Genomic DNA, 14,944 nt, shown 5'->3' with positions numbered 1-14,944 from the left:
GAGAGATCATAGGGGACACATGTTGGCAGCCTTTGCGACCCCACTCGAGGCACACTTGGCCCTTGAGGCAGAGCTACTTGCCATTCAAGTAGGGCTGAACCTGGCCATGGAATTCGGGTGACCAATCTGGGTGGAATCGGATGCACAACAAGCAATCAAGCTGATTAATGACTCATGCTGGGGGTCGGCCCACCTCTGCCAAGTGACCTCGCGGATCAAACTCCTCAAGCGCCAACAGGACATGCGCTTTACCTTCATCCATCGGGAAGGTAATAGCGCGGGAGATCTCTTTGCTAAAATTGATATGGAGAGGATTGATTTTTGCAGAATGGGAGCCGGATCAGCACCAAGACACCTCGCAGCAATCGTGCGGATGGATGAAATCGGAACCCCAAACATCAGGGTTCAAAATGAGGAGGAAGAATGGGGATGACTGGCGGTCGAGAGGATTGTAGTTTGTTTGGTTTGGGCTATTTGTATTTTGCTTTTGGAAGGGAGTATGATGAGGTCCGGACCTGTTGTCACGAACCGCATACTACTCCTGCCTTAGATTTCGGGACACCACTTCTGGGTGTAGCCATGCATTGTACTACTCTCCTTGTGAAATATAGGGATGAGGGACCCACGAACCCTCCACCGTGAAGGTGTTTGAATAAAAAAAAAAGACCACTTTGCATGGGGAAGAAGGTGTTGCTCCAAATGGGGAAAATGACAATTTGTACTCACAAGCAATACCATGTGCTACTTACCTCCACCTTGAGGCTGATGCATACATGGAAGACCGTGCCCCCGTGGCACAGCCGCCGGAGCCGTCACCGGAAACGCTGGCACCACCGGCGAATGTGTGGAAGGCGGCAATGAATCATTCCAACCGCTGGGGGACCGGGCCGTGGAGGGGTTCATCGGCCCCAAATCGAAAGTCCAAGCCAATCCCCTTGGACGACGGCAAGACCAAGCCTTTGGATACAGCAGGCTCTTTTGAAGGTACGCCATCGCTCTCCTTTTCTGATTTTGAAACGGATTTTTTCTCGGAGAAGCTAGGGCTAGCTATTGTCGGGAAGTTCTCCCATTCACTCCCGTCCACAACCCAAATTCAAAAAAATCTTAGTGGCATGGGGCTAGTTGGTGCATTCACATGGAAATACTTGAATGCTAAGCATATTTTACTCCAATTTCAAGAGGTGGCCGATTATGCTAAGGTGCTAAATGGCCCTAATGGGAGTCCGAATTGGTATGTTGATTGCCATCCGATGAGGGTGTTCAAGTGGGCGCCGGATTTTGACACGTTCTTTGAGTCGCCAATTGTTGCCGTGTGGTGTAACATATTAGGTATACCGGCCTATCTCTATGAGGAATCGACCCTCTTGGCAATCGGTAAGCTCCTTGGCAAGCCACTACAAGCCGATCATGCCACAATTCATCAAAGCCGACTCTCCTTCGCAAGGATTTGCGTAGAGATTGACATCACTACTCCCCCGACGGAAGAGATCATCCTTAATATCTGAGGCAAAGACTCGAGGTACAAAGTGGCATGGGACCGTATTCCATTGTTTTGTGATAATTGTAAACATGTTGGGCATGAGAAAGAGGATTGCCATGCAACGGGAAGGAAGTCTCGGGGTAGAGACAAGGGTCGCCGAGCATCATACAAGGAGAACCTTTCAAGCCATGCCGCCAAGATCATCCACCGTGAGTGGCGCCCAAAGGCGAATGGCACTCCATCGTCCATTGGACAGTTGGAGAAGTCCAAAGATTGTAACAACCACGCGGAGTACATTGAGGGTACATTGGGTGCGGGATCGTCGAAGTCAAGAGTGGCTAGTAGGAGTCACCTAAATGTGGATGAGGATGGCTTCCAATTGGTGTCGAGGAGGAGGAAAGGAAAAGTGCATGAGGGCGATATGCACACCAAGGCTCCAAACGTGGATGATTGGCATTTGAAGGAGAATATTGCTACGGTGACATTTGGGAGTGTCCCATCGGGTGCGAATGACGCGAGCTTTAGCTCCATGAGTGTCGCATGTGGGCGCCCCAACCGGGAGATAGAGGGCCACATCGAGGACCTTGATCCAGGAGGGCATGTACCTAGCGGAGGTATCCCTATTGCGGGCCTTAGCTAGGTGATGGACAGAAGTGTTGGGGATACAAAGGTTGTATCAAATGGTTATTGGATTTTGAGAGTATATAGATGACCACCTCTAGTTGTTAGGGAGGCCCTCGTTGTACTCTAATTTGTCATGCCTTGGCGAGTCGTCACTTTTGGGCGACTCGGTGTATGTTTGTTTGTAACCAATGGTTTTGGTAATGCACAGGTGTGGGTCCGCCTCAACCCTCCGCCCTTTGGGATGTGTTTGATTAAAAAAAAAACTCACAAGACAAAGTCTATTTTCGTATTTGATCAATGGTGTGTTCAAATGACATGCTTACAAGCCTATTTATAAGCTAGAATGGACTCTTGAAAGTCTCACATCATTAGTACAACTTAAGACACTTAAAATGACTCATAATAAAAGAAAAGTAACTCCTAAACCTTTGGTGTAACTCTAGGACATCCAAAGTCACTTATTTAACATACAATGTAACTAAAAAAGACCCTTCATTTTGACTACTCCAACTTGGACGAAAATGCATCATGTATCATCAATTTGGGCCTCCAAAATGTGATATGTAGTGCCTCCAAACTTCATGCCTTGGGCTGCCCACTAACTTGAATAATATTCACCACTTGGCCCAATGTAGAATGGTCTTGGAATTGGGCTTTTATTTCAGCAACTAAAAGCAACATGGACTCCTTTATCTTCTTAGCTCTAGCTCTTGTAATTGGCCCACTTTGAAAGATCAATGGATCCATCTTCTTGTCCTTATAGATCAGCTTGGGTGTGTCACCAAAGCCCTCGTGCCGGACCCACATGTTTTAGAACCGAAAAGCTCCGCCCCCCTCATGGTTGTTCCTCATTTTGCACCTGACAAGGACCGGCCAATGGTCCGAGGCAACCCGGGGGAGGTTGGTTACCCGTTTCAAAGAGTCGGGTCTACGGCTCACTCACCAACACCCTATCCAGCCTTTCCCAGCCATTCTTGTGTAGTCCGAGCCATCAAAGCCTGGATCAAGTAATCTACAATCCTCAATGGCTTCAGCAAAGTCAATCATCTCCGCCTACCGGTTTGTGTCACTACCCGCCCTGTCACGTATGGAGAGGATGGTGTTGAAGTCCCCACCAATGATCCACGGTGTCCCTTCGGTGGCTTGTCCTCAAAATTAGCCCCCTCTTCCATAAAGATCCATATCTTCTCGTTGGAGTTCGAGCCCTTGAAGACCAGCCCCAAGGCTTTTGAGAATTTCTCCGGATTTGGAGTCGTGAGCGGCTCCATTATTGCAAGAAAATTTATATTGTGAGATTTGATTAATCTTTTTAGGACGTTTTGGGTCGGTGCATTCGCGATCCCCCTAACGTTCCAAAACAAGAGATTAAATGACATGATTAACAAGAGGAGTTCGTACCCGGTGGGTGTGAAGACCGTCCTTGAAATTCAATGATTTGGAGATTACTTCCTTCTTGGCATGACTCAGCTTCCATGAGGTTGGGATTAGCCCCATCATCTTCGTTGTTGGTGGGCATGTCCGCTTCCCATTCCTCGTGTTCTCCAACATCATTCTCCACAAAGTTTTCATGGGCCATGAGGGAGAAGTATCGGTTGGTACTCATGTGGTTTTTCACCTCTTGTGCTTCGGTCTTCTTAAGATCGAAGTGGAGGAACGAGCCTCTCGGTCTCCCATGGCCAGCCGTGGACGTGCATGCTTTGCGCCTTTCGGAGGGCACTCCTTTCATCGTACTTCCGCGTCCACCTCCAAAAGATGGGGATCTAGTGATCGGGTCTCTAGGTTGATTAGGGCGTTGTCGCCCGCTTTGGTCTTCCTCGTTGTGGTAGGGGACCATGTCTATGTCGTGTTCACTCTGCACTCCTCCCGTGATATCCGGGCCCAGCCACTCCGTTCCATTGTTTTCTTTTGTCTTCGAGTTCATTCGTAGTTGGCCTTCCTTTGTTTTATTCTTCCCTTGTTGTTTCCATTCCGTGTTGTGATCATTATGCTTCGACTCATCATTAGTTCTCTTGGCTCCATGCTCTCCATGTTGCGGCTGTTTCGGTGGGACTATGTTGTAGTTCCACTTTTGAGGGCGTTCCACTTTCCCTGCCGCATAACAATCCTCACTCTTGTGGCCCACGTGCCTACACTCCCGGCAATAAGATGGGATTTTATCCCATTTCACTTGTTGTACCACTTCACGGCCACAAATATCCAAGATGATCTCGTCGGGAGGTGGTTTTGTGATGTCAATCTCAATGCAAATCCGAGCAAAAGAGAGTCTTGACTTGTTGGCCGTCGCTCAGTCTATTTGAAATGGCGTGCCTAGAAGCTGACCAATGGCAAAGAGGGCTGATTTGTCGAAGAGATGGATAGGAAGGCTAATTAGGTTGCACCATATTGCCGCTATTGGAGATTCACAATATGCATCGAATTCGGGTGACCATTTGAAGACTCTCATCGGGTGCCGATCGATAAACCACACCGGGGTGCCTTTTGGGCCGCTAAGGAGCCGAGCATAATCCGCGATGTCCTCGAATTGCACAAGTATGTGCTTAGGATTAATATATTTCCATGTAAAGCCCCGACAAAATTTAATGTTATCAAGAGCCTTTTGAATTTAATGCGAAACAGGTATAGAATGTGAGAACTTACCTACGATGGCATGTCCAAGATTTGTTGCTAGCTTTTGGATTTCTGCCCCGGTGAAGTAGATGGCCGGAACACCGTTGGACGTGGTTGCGTATCCAATATTTTGGATGTTCTCTGGGTCAAAGACTTGCGGCCCATCTAGCTTCGGTGCATCAGGGACCATATCAGCGATGGACTTAGGCTTGTTAGCATTTCTCTCGGCATCCTCATTACCTCACCTTGGGTGAATGTTTATCGGGTTGTTTTGAATGCCATTCGTAGCCTTGGTCTGGTTTCCGTGGTTGACCTCGCATTGTGGACCACCAAGCGGGTCTCCTTCGTCCATTGGTATGCCGGGGCTTTCTGGCCCATCCATCGCTACTTCGGGCCTCTAGGAGCAATTCGGATCCTTGCTCAAGCCCTCGAGTGCAACTATGTTTCGGGGGGAGTTGTCCCTCGGCTTAATCTTCAGCCAGTTAAGGGTCGCGCCATCATGCATCGTGCCGGACTCGAACGTGGCTCGTATTTTCCGAGTCCTACCCCTTTCAAGGGGTGGGAAGTCTTCTAGGGACGGGCCATTCGCTACCCAAGGCATGATTAGGATAGTTCCGTCGCACTCCGTAAGCGTATAGAGGTTCCCACGATGAGTCGAGCGTGCGTGCATCTTCCGGTAGGATGTCCGTGAGTAGGGGCTGTGCCGTCAATGAGTCGAGCCTCTCCGCCGAGTCCAAGGCGACAAGTTGTAAGACATCATCCAAATTTGGCTGCATTGATAGGGAGCTAGGTGGTACATCACGTGACTTCTCGGGTAGGTAAGGGACAAATGCACTTTCAAAAGGTTGTTTTGTTCCTATACCCAATTCGGGTAAGTTGACTCTCACGTCCACCAAGGATCTTTGAACTTCACGTGGCCCAGCCGTATCCGCTTGGGATGCGTATGAGTATTTGTCTTCATCCTCTTCAACGGTCTTCATGCCATCGCCGGAGTTTTGGTATGGAGCCTACATGGCTATCGTGCCATCCTCGTGGGCCATCTCGCACGTTTCCTCCCCCTCTCCGCATGGTAGGATTGCGGCATCATTCCCGGGGTGTTGTGCATTGTTGTGACGTTCGGGGCTAGCCGGAAAGATGGTCGTTTTGCAACGTGGGTTCTCACGGACGGGGCTATCATCATTGCCGAACAGAAGTGTTTTTCGTAGCTGTTTGTCCTCCGGGAGGGAGGATGGGACAAAAACGTTTCCGGCCATTCCCTTTGAAAGGCGGAGCCGGTGTGTTCTTGCGTATTTTGCACCGTGCCTTTGCAACCTTCACATTCATGGCCTTGGTCGGTAGTTTGGGGAGCTTATCGTCATTGGACCGGAATACCATTTGCTGGTCCGCGAGGTCTCGCGCTTCCTCAGCCCCCGGTTTGGGGTCCGGTTGGGGCTCCGGCATGGCCGGGAGGTAGAGCAGCGCCGGGAGCAAAATCGAGTTGGGGGACCGGAGCGAGGGGTGGGTATGGCCAAAGCACGCGAGGGACAGGTGGGCAAAGATGCCTCCGAGGGATATTCTTGCGGTGGTTCGGCCGAGGAGGTGGAAAGAGGTTGGGGGTATACACACCGGGGGGAGGAGGTGGGGTGGTGTGAGTGGTGGAGGGCGTCGGGAAGTTGCCGGCGAGGAATAAGGCCACGAAACCGTAGAGAGAATTCTAGAGAGAGACAATTTTTTTTTATTTGGTTGATCCCAAATTCACTCCAATTTTCTGTTGTTTTTAAGTGTTTCCCATCGTGAACTTCGCATGACCCAGTAGTTGGTTTAGCTATATCGGGAAATTCTCAACATGACCCAGTAGTTGCAAGTGTTTTAGTTTCTCTAGTTAAATTCAAATTTCGAGTCATGTATGTGTCCGCATGTTCCCCGTTCCCTAGGTCTAGCAGATAGAATAGTTTCTTTCAAATTCCGCTAAGCCCAGAAGATTAAGACTTAACCCACTCGTTGGCAGCAGCCAAACCCTTTCAAAATATCCAAAACATACCCGTAACTCATTCATATCTGTGGGATCGATCCTTACTTCCATATACTAGCCAATAGTATTGTGGGTTAAGGTTTGGATAGTAACTTGTTTATCTGTAGTGTGCGTGAAAATCGGTCTGCAAGCTATTCACTATCAAATGGCGCCGTTGCCGAGGATGGATGGTGTTATTTGTTGTGTTTAAGATGTTTTGGTGTATATAGTTTTCATTCATTTTGTTTCATATTTTTTTCGTTTCTTTACAGTTTATGAGCAGAGGCTAAGGTACGGGTACTGGAACGATACGCTCAACTGGAGGGACACCCAATCTAACTGGCGGATCAGGGAGACAACAACCCCTGTCACCACTAGATCAGGGTTAACGACAGGAAGTGAGGAGGACGTCGCCTCACCAGTCAAGCGTGAAGCAAATTACCTCTGGAGTTAGAAGAAGAGAAGCCGGATATCATTGCCGACATAATTGAAAATGATCCGGAGATAGGATCGGTGAATGCTCACCATAACGGCGAGCCATCCCAAGCCATAGTGATCACGCCTGCGCAGCTGGCGATTGATATCAAAAGAAATGTACTAGCTATGATGCCCCACTTCTATGGGCGGAGAATAGAGTGCCCGTATGAGTTCATGCATGAGTTTTGCAATCTCTGCGGAATATATAAGAGACCTCCCTGGTCAAGTGAGGAGGACTACAGGCTACGCGCTCTACCTTTTGCTCTCAAGGGTGAAGCAAACACTTGGTTGTTTCCGATCGGTGTTCCCAGACTATTTCTTTCCTGCAATCAATACCAATGCGATCAAGAAGGAGATCCAAGGGGCTAAACAGGAGTATGATGAGATCCTCAGTCAGTACTGGTCGCATTTGAAGGGGTTGTTGGATTCATGCCCGAACAATCGCATGGCTGAGGCGGAAATTTACAACAATTTCTACGAGGGGATGACTCCAGAATGCAAAGATCTTAAGAATTCATCTAGTGGGGGAGATTTCTCTAGGAAGCGCGTGAGTGAAGCCAAGCAAATCCTTGGGAAACTTATTGATGCTAAGATGGCATATGACACCACAGTGATGGTGCAAGATGAGGATAAGATGGAGGCCCGGATGGACAAGCTGGAGGAAGCGATCCTGACTGCGCTAGAGAAGAATAATCAACCTGCCCCATCGGAGATGGTGAAAACAGCACCCAGTCCAGAGGAAGGGTATCAGTATTATCGTTCGCCAGGGGAGACAGAGTACCAAGGTCAAGTGAATGCAGTTGGTAGGTGGAATCAAAATGGCAACTCGAATCCAAGGAAGTAGAGGGATGCTCCGTGGAGAGATCATCCAAATTTCAGTTGGACAGACAACAACCAAAATCCACCAAATCAGCCGCAGAATGTGAATCTCTCGAACCCGTCGGAGGGGCAATCCAACTGGTCTGGTAGAAATCAGGAAGGATAGAACTCTCAATCTAACTGGTCTGGGAGAAATCAAGAAGGACAGAATTTCCAGCCTAACTGGTCCAGCAGAAGTCAGGAGGGACGGAACAGCTGGGGTAATATAAATCAAGGCAATCAGTCTAACTGGGCCAGCAGAAACCAGAATCAACCAGCAAGTTCTTATGTTCCACCACACCAACGGGGTTACGAGGGGAATAACTCAAACCCTCTGCCCAATTATCAAGGGAACGAAGGACCGAATACCCACTACAACTCTAACCAAGGGCAGCAAGGGAACTTTCACTCCTACCAGGGGCCAGGATCTAACCATTACCAGTCGAACTCAAGTCTGCCATACCCTAAACAGTCAAAGCACATAGATGACATGGTTGGAGATTTGCTCAGTACACAGCAGCATCTCCAGAGTAACATGCAGTTGAATAATGATGTGGTACACAAGCTGCAGGACGCCCAACAAGAGCAGAAAACGGCAATGGACATGCTTGCTAAACAGCTATCTCAAATAGCTACCTCTCTAAGTGAGATGTGGAGTAATGAAGGAAGGATCCCGGCTACAGTTAAGCCACCAGACTGGGCGAATATCAGTCAAATCACCTTGAGACCGAGAACGGAGTACAAAGGTCCTACGAGGGAGATCGAGGATGATGTACCAACTGTAGAAATTGAGGAAAGAGAGGACCTGACCCAGAAGAATATTGATCCTAGAACAGGGGATGGCATCCAGACTGATGAATTGAGTCCGAATCTTGGAGTGGAAAGTGGAGGAACAAGGCAGGAATATGGAGAATCTTCCAACGAAGTTCCCGGCAGTGCAGGCAAGCCAACAAAACCATTTCCCTAAAGGAGAGAAGTCAAGAAAAAGAAGGATTATCTCTCAAAACCCTTCGCCAAACCCTAGCAGCAGCCATGGCAACGAGGCAGGAATAGCTCGTCCTCCGCGGGACAATGTGCGGCCACACCGACTGGGTGACAGCCATCGCCGCCCCAATCGATAACTCCGACACCAACGTCACCTCCTCCCGCAACAAATCCCTAATCCTCTAGACCCTCACCAAGGACGACTCCTCCTTCGGCGTCGCCACCCGCCGCTTCACCGGCCACTCTCACTTCGTCCAGGACGCCGTCCTCTCCTCCGACGGCCAATTCGCCCTCTCCGCCTCCTGGGTCCTCCAGACCGGCGAAACCGCCCGCAGCTTCGTCGGCCACGCCAAGGACGTCCTCTCCGTCGCCTTCTCCTCCGACAACCGCCAGATCATCTCCGCCTCGCACGACCGGACGATCAAGCTCTAGAACACGCTCGGGGAGTGCAAGTACACGATCCAAGAGGGCGAATCGCACTCCGATTGGGTCTCCTGCGTCCGATTCTCCCCCGACAACAGCCAGCCCACCGTCGTCTCGGGGTCGTGGGATAAGTATGCCAAGGTCTGGAATTTGACCGATTGCAAGCTCCGCGCCACACTGACTGGACACACTGGTTATGTTAACACGGTGGTGGTGTCGCCGGATGGATCTCTGTGCGCGAGTGGGGGAAAAGATGGTGTGATTTTGCTTTGGGATCTGTCGGAGGGGAAGATGCTATACTCGTTGGAGGCTGGCTCGATTGTTAATGCTCTGACGTTTAGCCCTAATAGGTATTGGCTGTGTGCTGCGACCGAATCGGTTATCAAAATTTGGGATTTGGAGAGCAAGAGTGTTGTTGCGGATCTGAAGGTGGATTTGAAGCATGAGAGTGAACTGGCCAGAGATGATGTTGGGCAACCATGCAAAAATAAGGTCATATACTGCACCAGTCTTGGCTGGAAAGCTGATGGAAGTACCCTTTTCAGTGGTTACACCGATGGCATCATCCGAGTTTGGGGTATCGGCGGCCGATACTAGGAATGAGATACTCATAATTGTGTGGAAATATTTTTACTATGTTTTTTAATCATTTGGGATTTTGCCAAGTCTAGTTTCATATACACATAATTATGTCTGGATTTTTTTCTATGTCTACTCATGTATGAGTTTTTATAATATGTGCTCTGAAAGATTCCAAAAAAAAAGAAAAAGAAGGATGATTCTGTGGATTTTATGGAAATTTTCGGCAAGCTGGAGATCAACTTACCATTCCTACAAGATCTAAAACTGCCTCCTTTCAGTAAGTTCATCAAGGAAATTCTTGCTGGGAAGACCAAATCAGACGGAAAGATAGTGATTGGGGAGAACGTTTCAGCGGTGATATAGAAGAGAAGGCTACCGTAAAAAAGGACCAACCCAGGTATGTTTACCCTGCCTATTTCAATTGGAGACGTGAAAGTTGAGCATGCAATGTGTGACCTAGGTGAGTCTATCAATGTGCTACCCCTTTCAATTTATAAGAAACTGGTGGAAGTAAGGTTGGTTGACACTAAAGTAGTTATCCAGTTGGATGATAGATCATGTATAAGTCCAGAAGGGGTGTTAGAGAACGTGATAGTCAAAGTGCATGATTTTTTTATACCCTACTGACTTTCATGTAATTCGCATGAGTGAGAATGAATCCGCCGAGTCTAGTGGAGTGCTTTTGTGTAGACCGTTCCTAAGAACAACTAAAACTATAATTGATGTGTTTGATGGAACCATTTGTCTACACTATCATAGAGAGAAATTTACTTTTAATATTGATGAAGCTATTTAGAAACCCATGGATGTGGAGAACCCAGGAGCAGGAGGTCAGACTACTGGAAGTACTGGAGAGAAACAAGAAGGCTATAGGATGGACTTTGTCAGACCTAGTGGGGATCATCCCTGACTTATGTATGCACCCCATCCGTTTAGAAGAAGGCGCAAAGGCCCACCGCGATCCGCAGAGGAAATTGAATCTGAACATGCGGGAAGAAGTTCGAATGTAAGTTCTGAAGATACTATCCCTGGGAATTATCTACTCGATCCCAGATAGTGAGCGGGTGAGCTCGGTACACATGGTGCCTAGGAAATCCGGAATTCAAGTGGTCACGAATGAGAAGAATGAACTAGTGCCCATGAGGTTGGTCACGGCATGGCGGATGTGCTTCGATTACCAGAAGTTGAATACGGCCACCCGAAAGGATCACTTTCCTTTGCCCTTCATCGACCAGATGCTTGAGCGACCAGATCAACTTACCATTCCTACAAGATCGCTTCGTGGATGGTTATAGAGGATACTTTCAGATTTACGTAGACCTGGAGGATCAGGATAAAACTACTTTCGCCTATCCTTTAGGTTCTACGCTTACAAGAGAATGCCATTCGGACTATGCCACCCCCCCTGGCACAGTCTAAAGATGCATGATGAGCATTTTTTCTGATCTGTTGGAAGAATGCATTAAATCTTCATAGATGATTTCATAGTCTACGGAGATTCATTTGATTCTTGCTTACACCACCTGGATGCAGGGGCGGACACACGTAGAAACTAGGTAGGGCTGAAGCCCTTACACAATTTTTTTTTATATTTTCTACTTTCAAATTTTTTAAAATTTTAAAAAATTGTATTAAGCCCTTACCAAATAATGCCACTGAAGAACAAATTATCTTGGAATGAATAACTGTGAGGGGCTGAAATTAAAGAAGGAAAAAATAAGCATCTGCAGAAGAAAAGCGTAAAAATGGTGTTTGAAGAGTAAGGAAGATGGAAGTATATTCACAAATGAATTAAATAATTAATAGTATAAAGATAAAAGTCATATGGACCCCACTTTATATTCATTGACTAGTTTGTAGAGTAACTTTTTAAAAAGAGAATGTACACCTTTTCTTTAAAAGTGCTATCACCTTTTCATGGCTCCGTATGAAGCCTTGTATGGCAGGAAGTGTCAATCCCCACTTTATTGGGAAAACGCTCTCCCTTCTCTCTAACTTCTCTCTCTAGATTCTCCAACGCCGACGGTAACCTAGGACGCTTCCCCGCCGACGGGTCAGCCGAGGGAACGTGCGCGGTCTCTCGGCCAAGGCTCATTTTGCTTGGTCGGTGGTGATATGCGCTCGCACCCGCCTACATGGTGAAGGCCGGTGGTGAATTGCCGAGGGAGGGGGCCACGGCCGTTAGCCATGAATCGCAATCCCTCTCTTCGCCGGAATGGACCTTCTCAACGATGGATCGGCCAAAAACGAAGAGGATAGGAACTCCATACCCGGTTAAATAATGGCGAGCCCTCAAGCACGCCGGCTTTGAAACGGGTTCGAAGGTGAGTATGGCTAAGAAGATGATGGTTTTTGAAATGGCGGACAACCTTGTCGCCGAACGCCATGGTGAAGGGAGGAGGTCGCCGGAGGTTGAACAAGCTTGTGTTTGGGAGTTGTTGAACGCATTAGCTCAAATAGCTAAGGAGGGGAGCACGCCAACATGTGATTTGGAGGAACTCGATTGTGAGGAGGTGGCCGGAACTTCGCCGGCGCCGGCCAGCCGGAACGATGATGTACCATCCAAGGATATGGTGCTGGTCAACCATCAACAAGTGGAAGGTACAAGGGGCCATGTGAACCCTTGTCTTGATGTGGGGGTGACATGTGAGAAGTTGGATGCATGTGACTCACCAATGAGGGAAAGGACAAAGCTTACTTTGCATGGGGAAGGAAGTGTTGTCTCTTTTTTGGTAAGTGGCAATTTGAATTCAAATTCTACTCCATGTGCCACACACCCTCCTCCCCTACCAATCGGTCATGGTGAACACAAGGGGGACCGGCCTCCCGACGCCCGGCTGCCGGAAAACTATCCGGAAAACCTGGTGCCGCCGGCGGCAGCTTTGAAGGTGGCGAAAGTCCTCCACCCCCAAAAGGGGTCGGGGAGCGTGGGAGTAGAATCAGCCATGCACAAGCCCTTTAAGCCCGAGCCAATACCTTTGGATGACACCAAGATTAAAGCCGTGGGGAAGGCCGGATGCTTTGAAGGCACACCATCCCTTACCTTCTCCGACTCTGAAACGGACGACCTCTCGGAGAAGCTAGGGCTAGCCGTCGTTGGAAAGTTCTCACACTCGCTCCCATCTCCCTCCCAAATCCAAAAAAGCCTTGGAAGTTTGGGATTAGTGGGTTCTTTCACTTGGAAATACTTGAATGCGAAGCACATCTTAATTCAATTCCAAGCGATGGCCGACTACGCTAAGGTCTTAAATGGCCCCAATGGGAACCCCAATTGGTATGTTGATATCCACCCGATGAGGGTGTTCAAGTGGGCGCCGGACTTTGATACATTTTTTGAGTCGCCGGTTGTCACCGTTTGGTGCAACATCATGGGAATCCCGGCGCATCTCTTTGAGGAACCGGCTCTCATGGCAATCGGTAAACTACTGGGCAAGCCACTACAAGCCGATCATGTCACAATCCATCAAAGCCGGCTCTCCTTCGCAAGGATTTGCGTAGAGATTGACATCTCTACTCCCCCGACGGAAGAGATCATCCTTAATATCCGAGGCAAAGATTCAAGGTACAAAGTGGCATGGGACCGTATCTCATTGTTTTGTGCTAATTGTAAGCATGTTGGGCACGAGAAAGAGGATTGCCATGCAGTGGGAAGAAAGGCTCGGTGCAGAGACAAGGATCGCCGAGCATCATCCAAAAAGAACCACTCGAGCCATGCCACCAAGATCACCCGCCGTAAGTGGCGTCCAAAGGCCGATACTTGGGTCGGCACTCCATCGTCCATTGGACACTTGGAGAAGGCCAAAGATAGTAACAACCACGCGGAGAACATTGAGGGTACGGGATCGTCGAAGTCAAGAGTGGCTAGTAGGAGTCACCCAAGTGTGGATGAGGATGGCTTCCAATTGGTGTCGAGGAAGAGGAAGGGAAAGGTGCATGAGGGCGATATGCACACCAAGACCCCACACGTTGAGGATTGGCATTTGAAGGAGAATGTTGCTACGGTGACATTCGGGAGTGTTCCATCGGGTGCGAATGACTCTAGATTTAGCTCCATGAGTGTCGCATGTGGGCCCCCAACCGGGAGATAGAGGGCCTCATCAAGGACCTTGATCCAGGAGGGCATGTCCCTAGCGGAGGTATCCCGATTGCGGGCCTTCGCTAGGTGAATGGACAAGATTTTTGGGGATGCAGAGGCTGCATCAAATGGTAATTGGATTTTGAGAGTATTTAGATGACCATCCTAGTTGTTAGGGAGGCCCTCGTTGTACTCTAATTGTCATGTCTTGGCGAGTCGTCACTTTTGGGCGACTCGGTGTATGTTTGGCTGTAGCAAATGGTTCCGGGTAATGCACAGGTGTGGGTCCGCCTCAACCCTCCGCCCCTTAGGGTGTTTTAAATTAAAAAAAAAGTCCTATCACCTTTTCAAGTTGGCACACATTTTTTTGGTAAAATTTAAGTAAAATGGGTATAAAATTTAAAGTACATACGTCTTTAGAATTTTAAAAAATTAAAGCGAGAGAAACAGAAGAGTTTTTGAAGTTTACAGAGAGCGGCCGCAGCAATACAGAAACGGTGCAATTGTGTAAAGGAGAGTTTACACAAAATGTGAGTAGTGAGTGTATTAAAGTTATTAATTATTAATTTTATATTCTATCTCTTGTTTTTATAAGATTTTGATAGAATAGTTGCAAGCTAAAAAAGTTATAACAATGGTTAGTTGCAAGCTAATATTCGTGATTGTCGTATAGAATACAGTTTATGTTAGTGAGTGTTGATAGTATCTTATGGAGTTATGGATATTGTACTTCAATCATTATTTTTTGGCTTGACCGTAGAAGATGGAACCCTTCTTTAAAAAAAAGCATTGGGATGAAAACACATAGAATTCAATTGCTACCACTTTAGATGTAAAACCACAA

At 48.0% G+C, this 14,944-nt stretch overlaps 1 pseudogene; it reads left to right on the top strand.

Moving 5' to 3' along the window:
• The first annotated feature begins 9,068 nt into the window (after positions 1-9,068).
• Positions 9,069-10,060, top strand: LOC121761402 (annotated as a pseudogene).
• Positions 10,061-14,944: the final 4,884 nt, after the last annotated feature.

Source organism: Salvia splendens, chromosome 13 (assembly GCF_004379255.2).
Source record: "Salvia splendens isolate huo1 chromosome 13, SspV2, whole genome shotgun sequence".
In the NCBI taxonomy this organism is placed as follows: Eukaryota; Viridiplantae; Streptophyta; class Magnoliopsida; order Lamiales; family Lamiaceae; genus Salvia; species Salvia splendens.
The sequence above is the reverse complement of the archived record's forward strand: the minus strand, read 5'-3'. Positions and strand labels throughout refer to the sequence as shown.